The 13,625-nt window shown below is 45.4% G+C and overlaps 1 protein-coding gene across 6 annotated transcripts in view; it reads left to right on the forward strand.

Moving 5' to 3' along the window:
* Positions 1 to 379: 379 nt before the first annotated feature.
* CTIF (cap binding complex dependent translation initiation factor) overlaps positions 380 to 13,625 on the forward strand; it is a 345,954-nt gene continuing 332,708 nt past the window's right edge. For 3 of the 6 annotated variants that reach the window (XM_075066845.1, XM_075066849.1, XM_075066854.1), the window contains exon 1: positions 380 to 569. The gene's annotated coding sequence lies outside the window, so the exon portion shown is untranslated. The remainder of the gene's footprint in view (positions 570 to 13,625) is intronic. The other 3 variants (XM_075066847.1, XM_075066855.1, XM_075066856.1) reach the window with 1 other exon arrangement.

Consider the following 13,625-nt stretch of genomic DNA (forward strand, 5'->3'; position numbering starts at 1 on the left):
AGAGGGTCGCGATGCAATGAAGTTTGGGAACCCCTGAAATAATCCATCCAGCTAAACTTTCTCCTGGCCACTATGGGATTGTTGCCTTTGGCATATAGGTCCCCAGTGCTTTATCTGAAGAGTTTTTAAGTATTTGTGTGCGCCTGTAGAGGGGGAAATAGGAGCCTTAATGCAACAGGGTTTCCTTGTTTCACTTCAAACGGACCCTGGCCCTAACTCCGATCCCTAAAGAGGCACAAGCCAAACTCCCCCTTACCCAGATGGAGAGAAACTCCATCCCCAGAATTCTTCCCTGCCCAGGGAGGGTGAGGAGTGGAACTACATTTCCCAGCATGGCCAGCGTGTCCCTTTCTTTAAAGTCTATGCACGTGGGTCGTCAGGAGGAGCTGAGACGTCACATTCCTGCATTCTCTTTGCCTGTGTCAGAGCCGGGTTTTTCTCCTGTGCACTGGGCAGTCAAACCTCCCTCATCCAGGCAGGACTCATGAACCTAAAGGCAGGAATCTGACATCCGGACCCTCTTCCCCCCGCCAGGCCGCCCTCTGCCCGAGCCTTGGACGGCCAGCCAGGTAAATCAAGATAATCTCTAGAAGGGGGGGGGGGGGTTGGTGTGTTTGGTTGGGGTTTTTGTTTTTGCAGTTGTGTTTGTTTTGTGGGTGTCTGTGCAGATTTCCAGGAAAGAACCATCTAAACGTTGGACTCTGTAAAAGACACATACGCACCATTGTAACTCTCTGGGGTGTATGGTTTTCATCTGCTTTCCCAGCGCCAGACAAGCTATTTCTCAGGCTGGGAGCAGCTTCTGCTCACCGGCAAAAGGGCAGTTCAGTTTTGGTGGCAGGGAAGAGCCTGTGGACTATAAACCATGTTGTCGCTGTCATGTCTGTGTTCCAAGCAGGGGTGTGTTTTCCCTTTGTTGTGAAGCCTCCTTTTGCTGCATCGGGTTGCCGTTGCAGTGGCCAGCTTGCAGCTGTTTGCATTTTTTTTTAATTTTTATTTTTTTGGCCACAAATGCAAAAGGACATGTCGGTGGCCTGGATGCTTTTGTGCTCAGCGCTGTGATTATTCAGGATCCTGTTCCCTTTCCTCTTCACAGGCCACAGCGGCATGCAGTTTGCTTTCATTTTTATCCCTCCCATGTGACTCTTTTTTTTTTTTTTTCCAGAGGGGCAATGTCTTGCGTGGCTGTGTGTTGACTGCATGTTGTCTAGACCGAACTCCTCCCTCTCCCCCGCTGTCGGAGAACTCCCATTGCGGTGTGTGGTGGCAACGGGATCAGGAATTGCAAATTGGGCCTTCTGGAGCTATCGGGATTGCGTGTGGTTTTGTTTTCATGGCATCGTTCCGATACAATCACTCGGACAAACGAGGCACTCGGGGGATGCCTGCTCTTCGGTGGGAGGGTGCACGCCGCTTGATCGCGGTCAGACCCATATTAAAACACTATTTAGATAAATGAGGCGTGCCCCCGCCCCGACAATAGGGAGCAATGTATGGGGAGGCGAGATTGTTCCTGAGCGTTGCTCTGTTTCCTACAACACTGTGTGTTCCAGAAACGTGTCTGATTGATAGAAGCTTTTTTGTATGTTGTTGATTAATGATGCATTCTTGGGGCCTTCTCTCTCTCCTGATGATGATATAGGATTAATTGGTGTGAGATATTGTAATCCTTTTAGTTTCCACTGAACCCAGCTGCTTTAGAGGGTGGTGGGTTTTGTGTGTGTGTGGTTACTTAGAATTAAGTGACTGTGGTTGTGTTGGCTAGCTGTGCATTTGTCTACATTGAATTCGGATCCTATTCATCTATTACAATTAGGCTATGTGTGCACAGAACGATCCGAAGTGGGCTTTATTTTTATACGGGTTTTACATGACTTCGGTATGTATAAATCAAGTCCTAACTAATTGGGTGTCGGTACAGACAGAGGCAGTGAGGTGGGGGTATGGGATCACAACTGGCTGTGGTTTAAGAGGTAGAGCCCAATTCGCATTAACTAGATCCACTGCCAGTCTGCGGGCGAACGCAATGAAAGTCTGGGTGCGGATCTGTAGTCACCTCGATGGCTTTTTATTCCCCCCACCCCACGGCAGCTCCCTATGTCAACGCCCTGCCCTCGATTTGCTGCAGGAATTAAGGGGGTGAGGGGGGTGGGATAGGGCCAGCCCATGCCAGCGAGCGGTCCCTAGATTTTGGGTGCGGCCCCGGCTGCCTGGGAGAGACGCCCACCCCCCCCCAGCTCTGGCACCTCCGGCTGCTTCGAGTCGACCCCGCCGCCTCCTCCTCACCCCCGCGGCATCCCTCACTCCGCCCGGCGAGGAGCCGGACAAAGGCTCCGAGCACGGAGCTGGGTGGGAGCCGCAGGGGCCCCAGCCCCGCGCCACGTAAGAGCTGCCCCTGGGCCGGGGAAAGTGACACGGCAGCTGGCTGGCGGCGCTGCTGTAGCGTTGGGGGAGGCGAGGAGGCGCTTGCAGTGGGCAGCAGCTGCAGCTCTCTGCTGCCATCCTGAGCCCCCACCCCTGCCCTGGCACTGAGTGCCAGCAGCTCCCACTCCCTGCCAGCCCTGGCTGGTTGTACTCACTGCGGGGGAGGGGAAGATGGTACATGGGGTCAGGTTTTTCTCTGCCCTGAGGACCCCGAAATGCCTGCGAGGGGATTGGTTCCATCAGCTTTAGACTCCAGAGCGCGCTCAGGCCAGTTGGTTTTGCATGTGGGGAAGAGTAAAGTGTAGGGTAGCTGCTCCTGTGTATGTCCCATCTGACTGCTCTATGCACAGGCCTCGGGGTTCTTATCCCTCTTATAGAGGTGGGGAAAGCAGAGAGGCAGAGAAATTGTAACTTGGCCCAGGGCTCAGAGGAGAACCCAGGCGCCCTGCCTCCCACTCCCGTGCCTTCTCCACAAGAACATCTTTCATGTTCTCCTCTGGGGTGCGCAGGAAAGAAGAGCCTTGTTTGGGGTTCTGAAGCAATGATGTGCACTTTTCGCAGAGGACCTCAAAGCACTTTGCAGAGCATTATCTCTATTTGCACAGATAAGGGCACAGTGAGACTAAATGATCTATACACGGTTCACATGGCAGAATTAGGCACAGTACGTCAGTCTCCTGATTCATAAGCCCCTCTAACCAGTACACAGCACTGCCTGCTTTTGCTAATTGTTTTTCTCCGCTCATAATTTTTCTCTAAAACTGAAGTATCAAAATTGACCAAAAAAAGCTTTTCATTCTGATTTCCAACCCAATTTTTTTTTTTTTTTTAGATTCAAGAGGGATAGGTCTGAATTTATGGATGCCTGGCTGACCTTCAAGGAATCCCCCCCCCCCCCCCCGTTGTTTTATGACTAGACGAATCCTCCTGTGAAGACATGAATTTTGCGTTAAACCTCATTCCCATTAATTTAAAGGCAGGAGTCAGTTTTTCTGAGGAAAACAAAACAATGATTTGAAAGCAGTAGAAAAATGATGAATAACGTAGTATAGGCCAGAGTCAGTGATCTGCTGAAGCATGTAATAATAGCTGTAGTATATTGCCACACCATTTCCCGCAAAATAAAAGCATGTCTGGACCCTACCGAGACTAATAAAGCATTGTGGCACAAGTATTGGGTTAATGGGGGCTTGGATAAATATCAACGGTGTAGGATATTGAAGCCTAACTTTAGCATTAGGTTAAAAAAGCCATCCACCCTTTTTAGGGAGTTCTGCCATTGCCATCTGTGGGACAGGATCAGGGGCTAGTTGTCACCGTGCTTTGGAGCAAGATCATTGGAGCTGTGTCAAAGGGCAGCTAAATAGATTGAGCTCCTTCAGTCTGGTACTATAAATCATTTTTTTAATCCTTTGCTCATTCTCCTGGCTCTTCCCTGAACCCTCTCCTATTAATCAACACCCTTCTTGAATTGTGGGCACTGGAACTGGACACAGTATTCCAGCAGCGGTCATATCAGTGCCAAACACAGAGGTAAAATAACCTCTCTACTCCAGATTCCCCTATTTATGCATCTCAGGATCCTATTAGCTGTTTTGGCCATAGCATCATGCTAGGAGCTCAAGTTCAGCTGATTATCCAGCCCCATCCCCAAATCTTTTTTAGACTCACTGCTTCCCGGGTTAGAGTCCACCATCCTGTAGGTATGGCCTACATTCTTTGTTCCTAGATATATACATTTACATTTAGCCATATTAAAATATATATTGTTTGCTTGCACCTAGTTTACTAAGCAAGCTAGATAGCTGAATGAGTGACCTGTCCTCTTTATTATTTACCACTCCCCCAATTTTTGTGTCATCTGCAACTTTATCTGTGACGATTTTATGTTTTCTTCCAGGTCATTGATAAAGATGTTCAGTACCATAGGATCAAGAGCCCTGCGGGACCCACTGGAAACAGACCCACTCAATGATGATTCCCCTTTTAAAGTTACATTTTGAGACCTATCATTTAGCCAGTTTTTAATCCACTTAATGTGTGTCATGTTAAATTTATATTGTTCTAGTTTTTTAATCCAACTGTCATGCAGCATCAGGTCAGATGTCTTACAGAAGTCTAAATATATTACATCAACACTATTGCCTTTATCAATCAAATGTGTAATCTCATTAAAAATATATCAGGTTAGTTTGATAATCTTTATTCTATAAATCCATGTTGATTTGCATTAATAACATTATCCTCCTTTAGTCCCTTATTAAGTGCTCCATTATCTTGCCTCGCATCAGTGTCAGGGTAACAGGCCTATAATAACCTGGGTTATCCTGTTAACACTTTTTAAAAATTGGCGCAGAATTAGCTTTCTTCCAATCTTCTGGAACTTTCCCAGTGTTCAAGACTTACTGATAATCAACATTAATGGTCCAGCGAGCTCCTCAGCCAGCTCTTTTAAAGCTCTTGGATGCAAGTTATCTGAGGGACTTGCTGTTTTAAAAATGTCTGATTTTGGCAGCTTCTGTTTAACATCCTCCAGAGTTACAAGTGGAATGGGAAGTGTACTATCATCACTATATGATGAGACTGCATCAGCTGTTTTCCCCGCAAATACAGAACAGAAATATCTATTGAATACCTCTGCCTTTTCTGCATTATTGTTGATAATTCTAACACTTCCATCTGCAATGGACCAAGACTATTGTCAGGATCCTTTTTATTCCTAATATATTAACAAAACTTCTTATTGTCCTTAAGTTTGCTAGCCATAGATGTTTCCCTGTGTCCCCTGGCTTCCCTTATTAATTTTCTACAATTCTTAACTTTTAATTTATATTCATTACTATCAACTTCCTCTTTCTTCCATTTGCTATATTCATATTATTTTTTTTAAAACTGCCTTCATTTCCTGTCTAGACCAACTGGTTTATTAACCATGTTCCTCAGTTGTGGAATTGTAGCTTTTTGGGCATCTGGTAAGGTGCTCTTAAATGATTCCCAAATATAATTAATATTTTTCTGATTAAATTCTTCTTCCCAACTGATTTGGCTCATAATTGTTTTCAGTTTTGTAAAATTGTCCTTGTTAAAGGACCAAGTATGTATATTACTGGTCTGAACTTTATTCTGTTTGCACATTATAAATGTGAACAAGTCACATTTACTTCTACCTAAGCGACCATTAATTTTTAGTTCTATGATCAGTTCCTTTTTATCTGTTAGGACAAGGTCTAACATAGACTTCCCCTGTGTTGGCAGCAACACTTCTTGAGTTAGGAAGTTGTCATCTAAAATGTTTAGAAATTCCAAGGATGTTTCTGTAGTAGCAGAGTGAGACATCCAGCATATGCCACTCAATTTGAAGTCCTCCATGATCACACAGTTTTTTCCCTACACATTATAGATAAGTGCATACGGAAGAGGTTATCCTGTACCCTAGTGTGATTTGGTGCTCTGTAGCAAACACCAACTAGTACCCCATCTTGTGGTTTATCTGTTAGGACATTGATCCATAAGCATTCAGGATCTTTTTTCCCCCAGAATTCTGTGACTGAGAAGCAGGTAATGCCATTTTTGACATAGAGTGCCACTCTCCCTTCCCTTTTGTCCACTCAAGCCTTCCAAAATAGGTTATAGGTAGGACCCTACTAAATTCATAGTCCATTTTGGTAAATTTCATGATCATAGCATTTTAAAAACCTTGAATTTCACGATTACAGATATTTAAATCTTAAATTTCACTGTATGGTCACAAATCATGAATATGTATTAAAAAATATAAATATTAAAACACTTAAATCAGCGTTTCTTAAAACTGGGGATCTGTTACAAGGCTATTGTGGGGAGCGGGGGTGATCATGGTGCTATCACCCTTACTTCTGTGCTGCCTTCACAGCTGGGCTGCGTGAGTCATGGCTGTTGGCCGGGAGCCCAGCTCAGAAGGCAGCACTGCCACCAGGAACAGTGCAGAAGTGAAGATGGCATGGTATGGTATTGCCACCCTTACTTCTCTGCTGCTGCTGCCCCCCGGCGGCACAAGAGGGTGGCAATACCATACCATGCCACCTTCACTTCTGCGCTGCTGCTGGTGGAGGCGCTGCGTTCAGAGCTGGGCTTCCAGCCAGCAGCCACCACTCTCCGGCCATCCAGCTCTGAAGGCAGCGAAGAAGTAAGGGTGGGAACACTGCGACCCCCCTACAATAGGTCCATGATGTGTTTTTCATAGCTGTCAATTTGGTAGGGCCCTAGTTATAGGCGTTAATTTTAGTGTTCCAATGCTGCGAATCATCCCACCAGGTTTCACTAATACCAGCTACGCTGAGTTAATGCTCATAAATGAGCCATTACACTTCCTCTTTTTTGTTATCCAGGCTCCTAGCATTGGTGTAAAGGCAATTTTTCATGTTCTTTGGTTCCTTGATTAATTTTATTCTTAACATCTCAATTTTGTGCTAATTGGGTGGTCACATTTTCCTTTTTTTATCTCCCTCTTGCTAATAGCTTAACGCCCTCCTGACTACTCTAGCCAGTCCCTCTTCTTTTAATTCCATTTAACTAGCCTCTTTTTTTATGTGCGTAGTTCCCCTTTTTGAAGTTAAATGCTACTATGATGGGTTTCTTTGGTATTTCCCTCCCACTGCCCCATGAGGATGTTAAATTTAATTACATTATGGTCATTATTACTGAGCAGTTCAGCTATATTCTCTTCTTGCACCAGATCCTTTGTGCCACTTAAGACTAAATCAGAAATTGCTTCTCTTCTTATAGGTTCCAGGACAAACTACTCCAAGAAACAGTCATTAATGGTGTCTAGAAGATTTATCTTTGCATCCCATTCTGAGGCAGCGTACCCAGTTAATATGGGGAAAGTTTAAATCCCCCATTATTTTGAGGGTTTCAGTTTGGTAGCATATCTAATCTCCCTGAGCATTTAACAGTCATGTAACCATCCTGGTCAGGTGGTCGATAGTATATTCCTACTGCTACGCTCTCATTATTCAAACATGGAATTTCTATCCATAAAGATTCCATGGTACTGTTTGATTTGTTTAAGATTTTTACTATATTTGACTTTATGTTTTCTTGGAGATTTAGTGCCACTCGCTCACCACCATGACCTACTCTATCGTTCCTGTATATTTTGTATCCTGGTATTATGGTGTCCCATTGATTATCATCGTTTCAGCAAGTTTCTGTGATGCCTATTCTGTCAATATCCTCATTCAATACCAGGCATTCTAGCTCCCCGGTCTTAGTATCCAGACTTCTTGCATTTGTATACAAGCACTTATAACATTTGTCAATATCTAGTTGTCTGCCTTCCTGTGATGTAATTGAATGGGACTCTTTCATTTGACCATTTCTCTTCAGTTCCAACCTGTACTTTATCCACTTATCTTCTCCTTTTAACTAGGATATAGAGAATCCCCTTTAATAAATCCTCCCGCAAGGAATGTCTGTGTCTAAGCTGTGTGCTCCTCTGCACCTGCCAGCTTTCCCCTAGCCCTTAGTTTAAAAACTCCTGTATGACCTTTTATAATTTAATGTAAGGACTATTTTGGGGAATCTCCAAACAACCCCATAAGTAAAGAGAACAAGTCTAGGGCTGGCTCCAGTTACTGCAGTTGACTGTGTGCAGAGAAACTCAATAAGATTGCCTTGGGTGGTTTTATTAGATTAGGACAGAGTCAGATACCATTTTTTAGAGCCTACTAGTCATATATGTGACAGGAAGAGAGAGAGATTTTTTCTTGCCCCTTCCTGTAAAAATGATGGGATCTCTGCAGTTGTTTCTTTTGCAGCTTTTGCTGCCAAGATAGAATATGAAGAAAATGTCTTTACTGACAGGGATTTGTGAATCACAGAAGTGCCCACTGTTCCTTTCTCAATTGCTATTGCCAATGGTTTTATCCCTTTAACACCAACAGCAAAACAATTGAATGTCACCTAACATGGGGAAGGAAAAGTATCACTGGTATCCGTGATCAGCAGCTATTCATATTCTTACTGTAGTCTGATTTCCAAATTCCAGTCTCACTTAACCTGGTGTAAATTGAATAATTCCACTGAAATCAAGAGAGTTGGATCAGTCAGACTACCAGCATCTTACTTGGAATCCAGGTTTTCTCTGTGTGGAATGTATATGATAATTTCTGAGCTTCTATGGTGTACTGTTCTCCTGTCATTGTTCAGCCTTTCACTGAATTATTTTAGTGTGTGTACGTAAAAGCCATGGTCAAGCTAGTATTATTTTCTTTTAAAGGTTACAAGTTATTGGGCTCAGTACAGGGGTAATTGGGTGAGATTTTATGGCCTGTGTTATACAGAGAGTCAGACTAGCTGATCTGAAACATCTGGAGATGGCCACAGCTGGAGACAGGACAGTGAGGGAGATGGGCCCGGGCTCTGAGGTGGTACCGAGCATTCTCTCTCTCAAGTGCTTGGCTGTCTGGTTCTTGCTTGCATGGTCAGGGTATGACTGATCCCCATATGTGGGGTCAAGAAAGGATTTTCCTCTAGGTCAGATTGGCAGTGACCTTGGGGGGTTTTCGCCTTCCTCTGCAGTTTGGGTGTGGGTCACTAGCCGGGATTATCTGGGTATTTCTCTTTTTAACCATTTCCTTGCCATAGTGGGGCCTCAGGCATTGGGGCACCTTGTAGTGACACACAGTAGTCTAGTTTCCTGGGGCTTGTAACACTTTGGTCTCTCTTTGATTGCTGGATTGCTGGGTGGTGGTGGTGGCCTGTGCGATACAGGAGGTCAGACTAGATGATCTGATGGTTCCTTCCGGTCTTAAAATCTGAGGAGTGTTTCAGTTGATGTGAATCAGTAGCTGCACTGGCTGTGTCACTTAAGACCAGCTGAGAATATGGTGGCCCACTGCAGGGAAGGATCCTGCATTGGTTGAGGGATTCCTGCGTGATGTAATGGGTTGCTTTCTTCTCTGGCAATGATTTTATGCCTCTGACAAGCAAATGGTTTTAACACTTTAGCGAAAATAAATTAGTGTGTTTTTTAAAACTTTTACTGCTAAGGACTGTAAAAGGTTTTAGTCTGGATGCAAAATCTCTCTCTGACACAGAGGCCCAGAAGCAGAAACCCTGCACTGAATTTCATGTCCCCCAGCAAAAGTTTTAAAAAACACACTAATTTATTAGTGAGATCTGATCAGGCTAAGCATGTTGCACTTGGCTGAAGTACAAACGCTGTGTGCATAAGGGAACTCTGCCTGTGTTTGTATTTAAAACTCCACCTCTGAATGCAATGCCCTGTCCGTCAGCTTCAGCTGTGCTTGGACACGTGCACAGAGGTCCCACTGATGTGTATCTAAGGTCGGAATTCAGCCCTCTGCGTACAAGTTCCACTCTGGAAGGTGTCATGCATTTAATAGTGCAAATGCAGAAAGTTTACTTCACATTCTCGTACATGAGGTTCTGTGAGACCTGAGGAATTGTTTAGGAGGAAGCCAATTCAACATGTCTTGCTACATAGCTCAAATCTATACTTTATGCGTTTGCAGTGAGGTCTCTGTGAGAGCAGTTAAATTCCTACAGCCATGCCACCTGAAACTGCAATCTCATCTAAGTAGGGTCAGGCTGGGTCACTAATTAGATGGGAATCTTCTAGGGGAAACCCAATTTGCTGCAGAAAGTGGTGGTCAGATCTTGAAAAGTTACCAGATAGCTGCTATAGCCAGCGACCGATACCAAATACGGAACGGGACAGCAGTGGGGTACTGAATCCCACTGCTAGTTGCAGGAAGGGGGCTGGTTCTATGACCTCATTGTACTCTTTGTATTGCTGCCTCTTCCCCAGCTCTCCTTGCTGGAAGGGAAAAAGCATGCTCTTTCGCGTGCTCTCTTTTTTTGTCCCTCCAAGCTTCACAGTTTTGTTTTCTGGGGAGGAGTGTTTCCACTATGTTTACCCTCTTCCATCCCCCTGGCTGCTACAAGGGCAAGTCTCCGCTACTCTAACCTTCTCCTCCAGCCTCTCATTTTGGGTGCTCTTCCCCTGTAACTCCAGTACCTGCCGCTGCTGCTCTCTGCCATCCTGAGCAGGAGCAAACTGAAGTTGATTGCAGCACCAGGATGTAATCATGTCAGACTAGTTATCCTCCAGCAGATTCAGGTATGTTTAAATTCCAGTAAAAATGGACAAGCACATTATCGGACAGTTTCCTTCTGCTAAGCTGATCAGCAGTGAAATGATTAGCAATGTTGGTATTTATACATACCCATTAGGTTTCAGAGTGAATAATGAATACAAATGATGTGCGAGGTAGTTTACAGCCCTCAGAGCTAGTGGTAGTTCCAGGTTGTCTGCAGCCCAAGGAACTCAATGCAGCATCAGTTATGTTGGGAAGATTATTTTGGCAACAGTAAAAACTAGGAATTTAACTTGTAAAAAAAACCCAAAGCTTGATTTCTGCGGACACTGATGGCCCAGGTGCCTTACTTGAGAAACAGCTTCTCACCAACAGGCAGGGAGTAAATGAATGTAATCTTGCAAGCCTTGGCATTTAGGAGTAGGGGGTGCTTTGCCTCATTGTGAGGGGGGCTGTGCTGTTGTGTGAGTGCAGTCTTTCAGGTGCGCTGTAAAACTGAAGTCCTGACCATTCTTGGTGGTTACTCTTGCAAGAAATATAGGGCTTGAAGGCATTTAACCTAGGAACCAATTCCAGCTTTGGCAATTTAAATCTCTCTCTATAAACTCCCTCTGCATTTCCCGTAGAATTCTTCCCATCTTCTTTTAAAGGGATCTTGTCAATTTGATTTTTTTTAATTGCACTTTAAATAGCGTGTCCTGAATTTTTTGAAAGTTAATTATCTGAAATAGTGTCCAAAGGGTTTTCTTCTCCCTTGCTGATGTTTGTAAGTAAGATTTCCAGCAAGGAGGAAACTGACTGTGCAAGGGAAACAGCAAACTTGTCTATACACAAAGTAAATAAATTGGAATAATATAGGGTTTTCTGTCAAGTTTTTTCTTTCACATATATTAATCTTCGGTGCCACTTGTAACTATTGGAGGTAAGCACCTTTTCCAGACAGAAACGTAATCCCCCATGTCTCCCCAATGGATGATATTTAAACTGCCACATAGTGTTGTTCAGAGGTGGCTACATTTAATTGGTAGGAGAAGTGTTCCTTCCCTTACTTACAAGGGTGTTGAGGGCCTTGGATGAGATGCTCTTCTGAAATGCCCCAGAGAAGTGCACTGTATTGTCATCTGTTTTGAGCATGATTGCGATGTCTCATTCATATAATCAGAAAATAGGTCTGCTTTACTCGTTCTTTTTGCTGACTGGTCATTTGTGGGAAAGAAAAATCTATACCCTATGGATACATTGCTTTGGATCCTAAGGAAGATAAATGTACCCATCTGATTACATGTGGGAGGACAATCATTTCAAATGGAAAATGGGGGAGAATATGGGGGGCAGCGGTCTTGGTTCTTACATGTATTTGATCCTGTTGGCCTTCTTCTTAAAGCCTTGATCCTTGAAACTCTTACCTGAATTGTCCCATGAGCAAACCTGCTCTGCTGTGCTGGTGTTCTGTGTTCCTAGGAATACTTGAGTGTCCTGATCCTTGATGTAAGCACAGAACTGGGAATAGTTAAAGGGCGGGGGTAAGCCACACACTAACCTTGATGAAGCAGCAGCTGCTCCTAGCTGTCTAACCAGTTGCCCTGATATATTTTTTAGTCTCCCTGCCCACTAAATGGCAAGTTGGTTGTGCAGCAATTGCCCAAGTGCTTCGGGGCAATGCAGCAAACTCAGGGCACCTTTACACTTAAAACGCTGTATTGATGCAGCTGCACCGCTCTGGTGCTTAAATTGACAACCCTATTAGAGGATCTTCATTATGGTTGGATGTATTCCTGGAGGTTTCATCACGTGACATAACCTTTAATTAAAGACTAATCTTTAATTCCTGAAGACTCCAGGAGAATCCTGGAGGGTTGGCAACCCTATCCTTTAAGTCGATGGGGGAGAGCTCTCCCGTCTGCTTAGCTACGGCTTATCAGAGAGGTGGATTAACTGCATTGACAGATCTCTCCTGCTGACATAGCACTGTCTACACGGGGGTTAGGTCAGTGTAACTATATTACTCAGGGTGTGGATTTTCCCCACCCCTGAGCAATGTAGTTATACTGATACAGGTAGGTCTGTAGTGTAGACACGACCTAAGTTTCCTCTGCAGAAGGAGTAGCTGATGAAGATGCAGTGACACTTCTCTGTTCTGTCTTGACCTGCTGTCTGATGGTATGGAGCTCACTGCTGTGTGGAAGAGAAGAGTCTGTCCTATAGGTGTGTAACGGGGCGAACTCACCCCCGCGGCGCCTCCTGCTGATTGCTTCAGGGAATTAGCTCACATACACAGCTTGGAGCGCCCTCTGCAGGCCAGTGATCCGCCTTCTGGTTTCCGCTACTGGCCCCGTGTCCCTGCCTGGACCCCGGTGCCCCTTCTATGTGGGGTTCTGCCCCCTGGCAGTAACCCCTTTCTCTTAAGGGTTTCTCCCCTCCTGGGAACCCCCCCACTCTATCCCCACTTTGCCTCAGGGTCTTGGCAACTGCCCAGTCATTAGCTAGCCCCCACGCCCTGGGGCAGACCGCAGTGTTAGCCTCTCATCATCGGCAAAGGGGTTTGGACCTGCTGCCTTGGCCTACCCCTGGGTTGCACCCTGCAACCCCAGTACCTCCTGGCCTACTTTTAGGCCACAGCCTGGGGCTTTCCAGGCAGGAGCTCCCCGGCTCCGCTGCCTTCCCCAGCCCTGCTTCACCCTAGGTACTTTGTCTGGTCCCTTGCAGCAACCAGGCCCTTCTCGCTCTGAACACAGAGAGAGACTCCTTAGCTCCTGGCTTCTCTGCCCTTTTATAAGGGCCTGTGGCTCAGTTTGGGGCGTGGCCCCAGCTGCAGCCACTTCCCCAATCAGCCCAGCCTGAAAGGCTGCTTTCTCCAGCCCCGGCCCCTTCCCTGGGCTGTTTTTAACCCCTCCAGGGCCGGAGCAGGGATCCACCCTGCTACAAGGTGTTTAATAATATTTAGCATTTCAGAGAGCCTTTCATGTAGGGACCACAGTCACTAGTTAAGCCTCACAGCCCGCTTTGAGGTCGGTAAGGAGTATATCCTCATTGAGAAACTGGGGGTCTACAAGTTGTGTCTTGGCATGGCCGTGGCAGAGCTAGGAGGTGGTGGTGGTC

This window comes from Chelonoidis abingdonii, chromosome 6 (assembly GCF_003597395.2).
Source record: "Chelonoidis abingdonii isolate Lonesome George chromosome 6, CheloAbing_2.0, whole genome shotgun sequence".
Lineage (NCBI taxonomy): Eukaryota > Metazoa > Chordata > Testudines > Testudinidae > Chelonoidis > Chelonoidis abingdonii.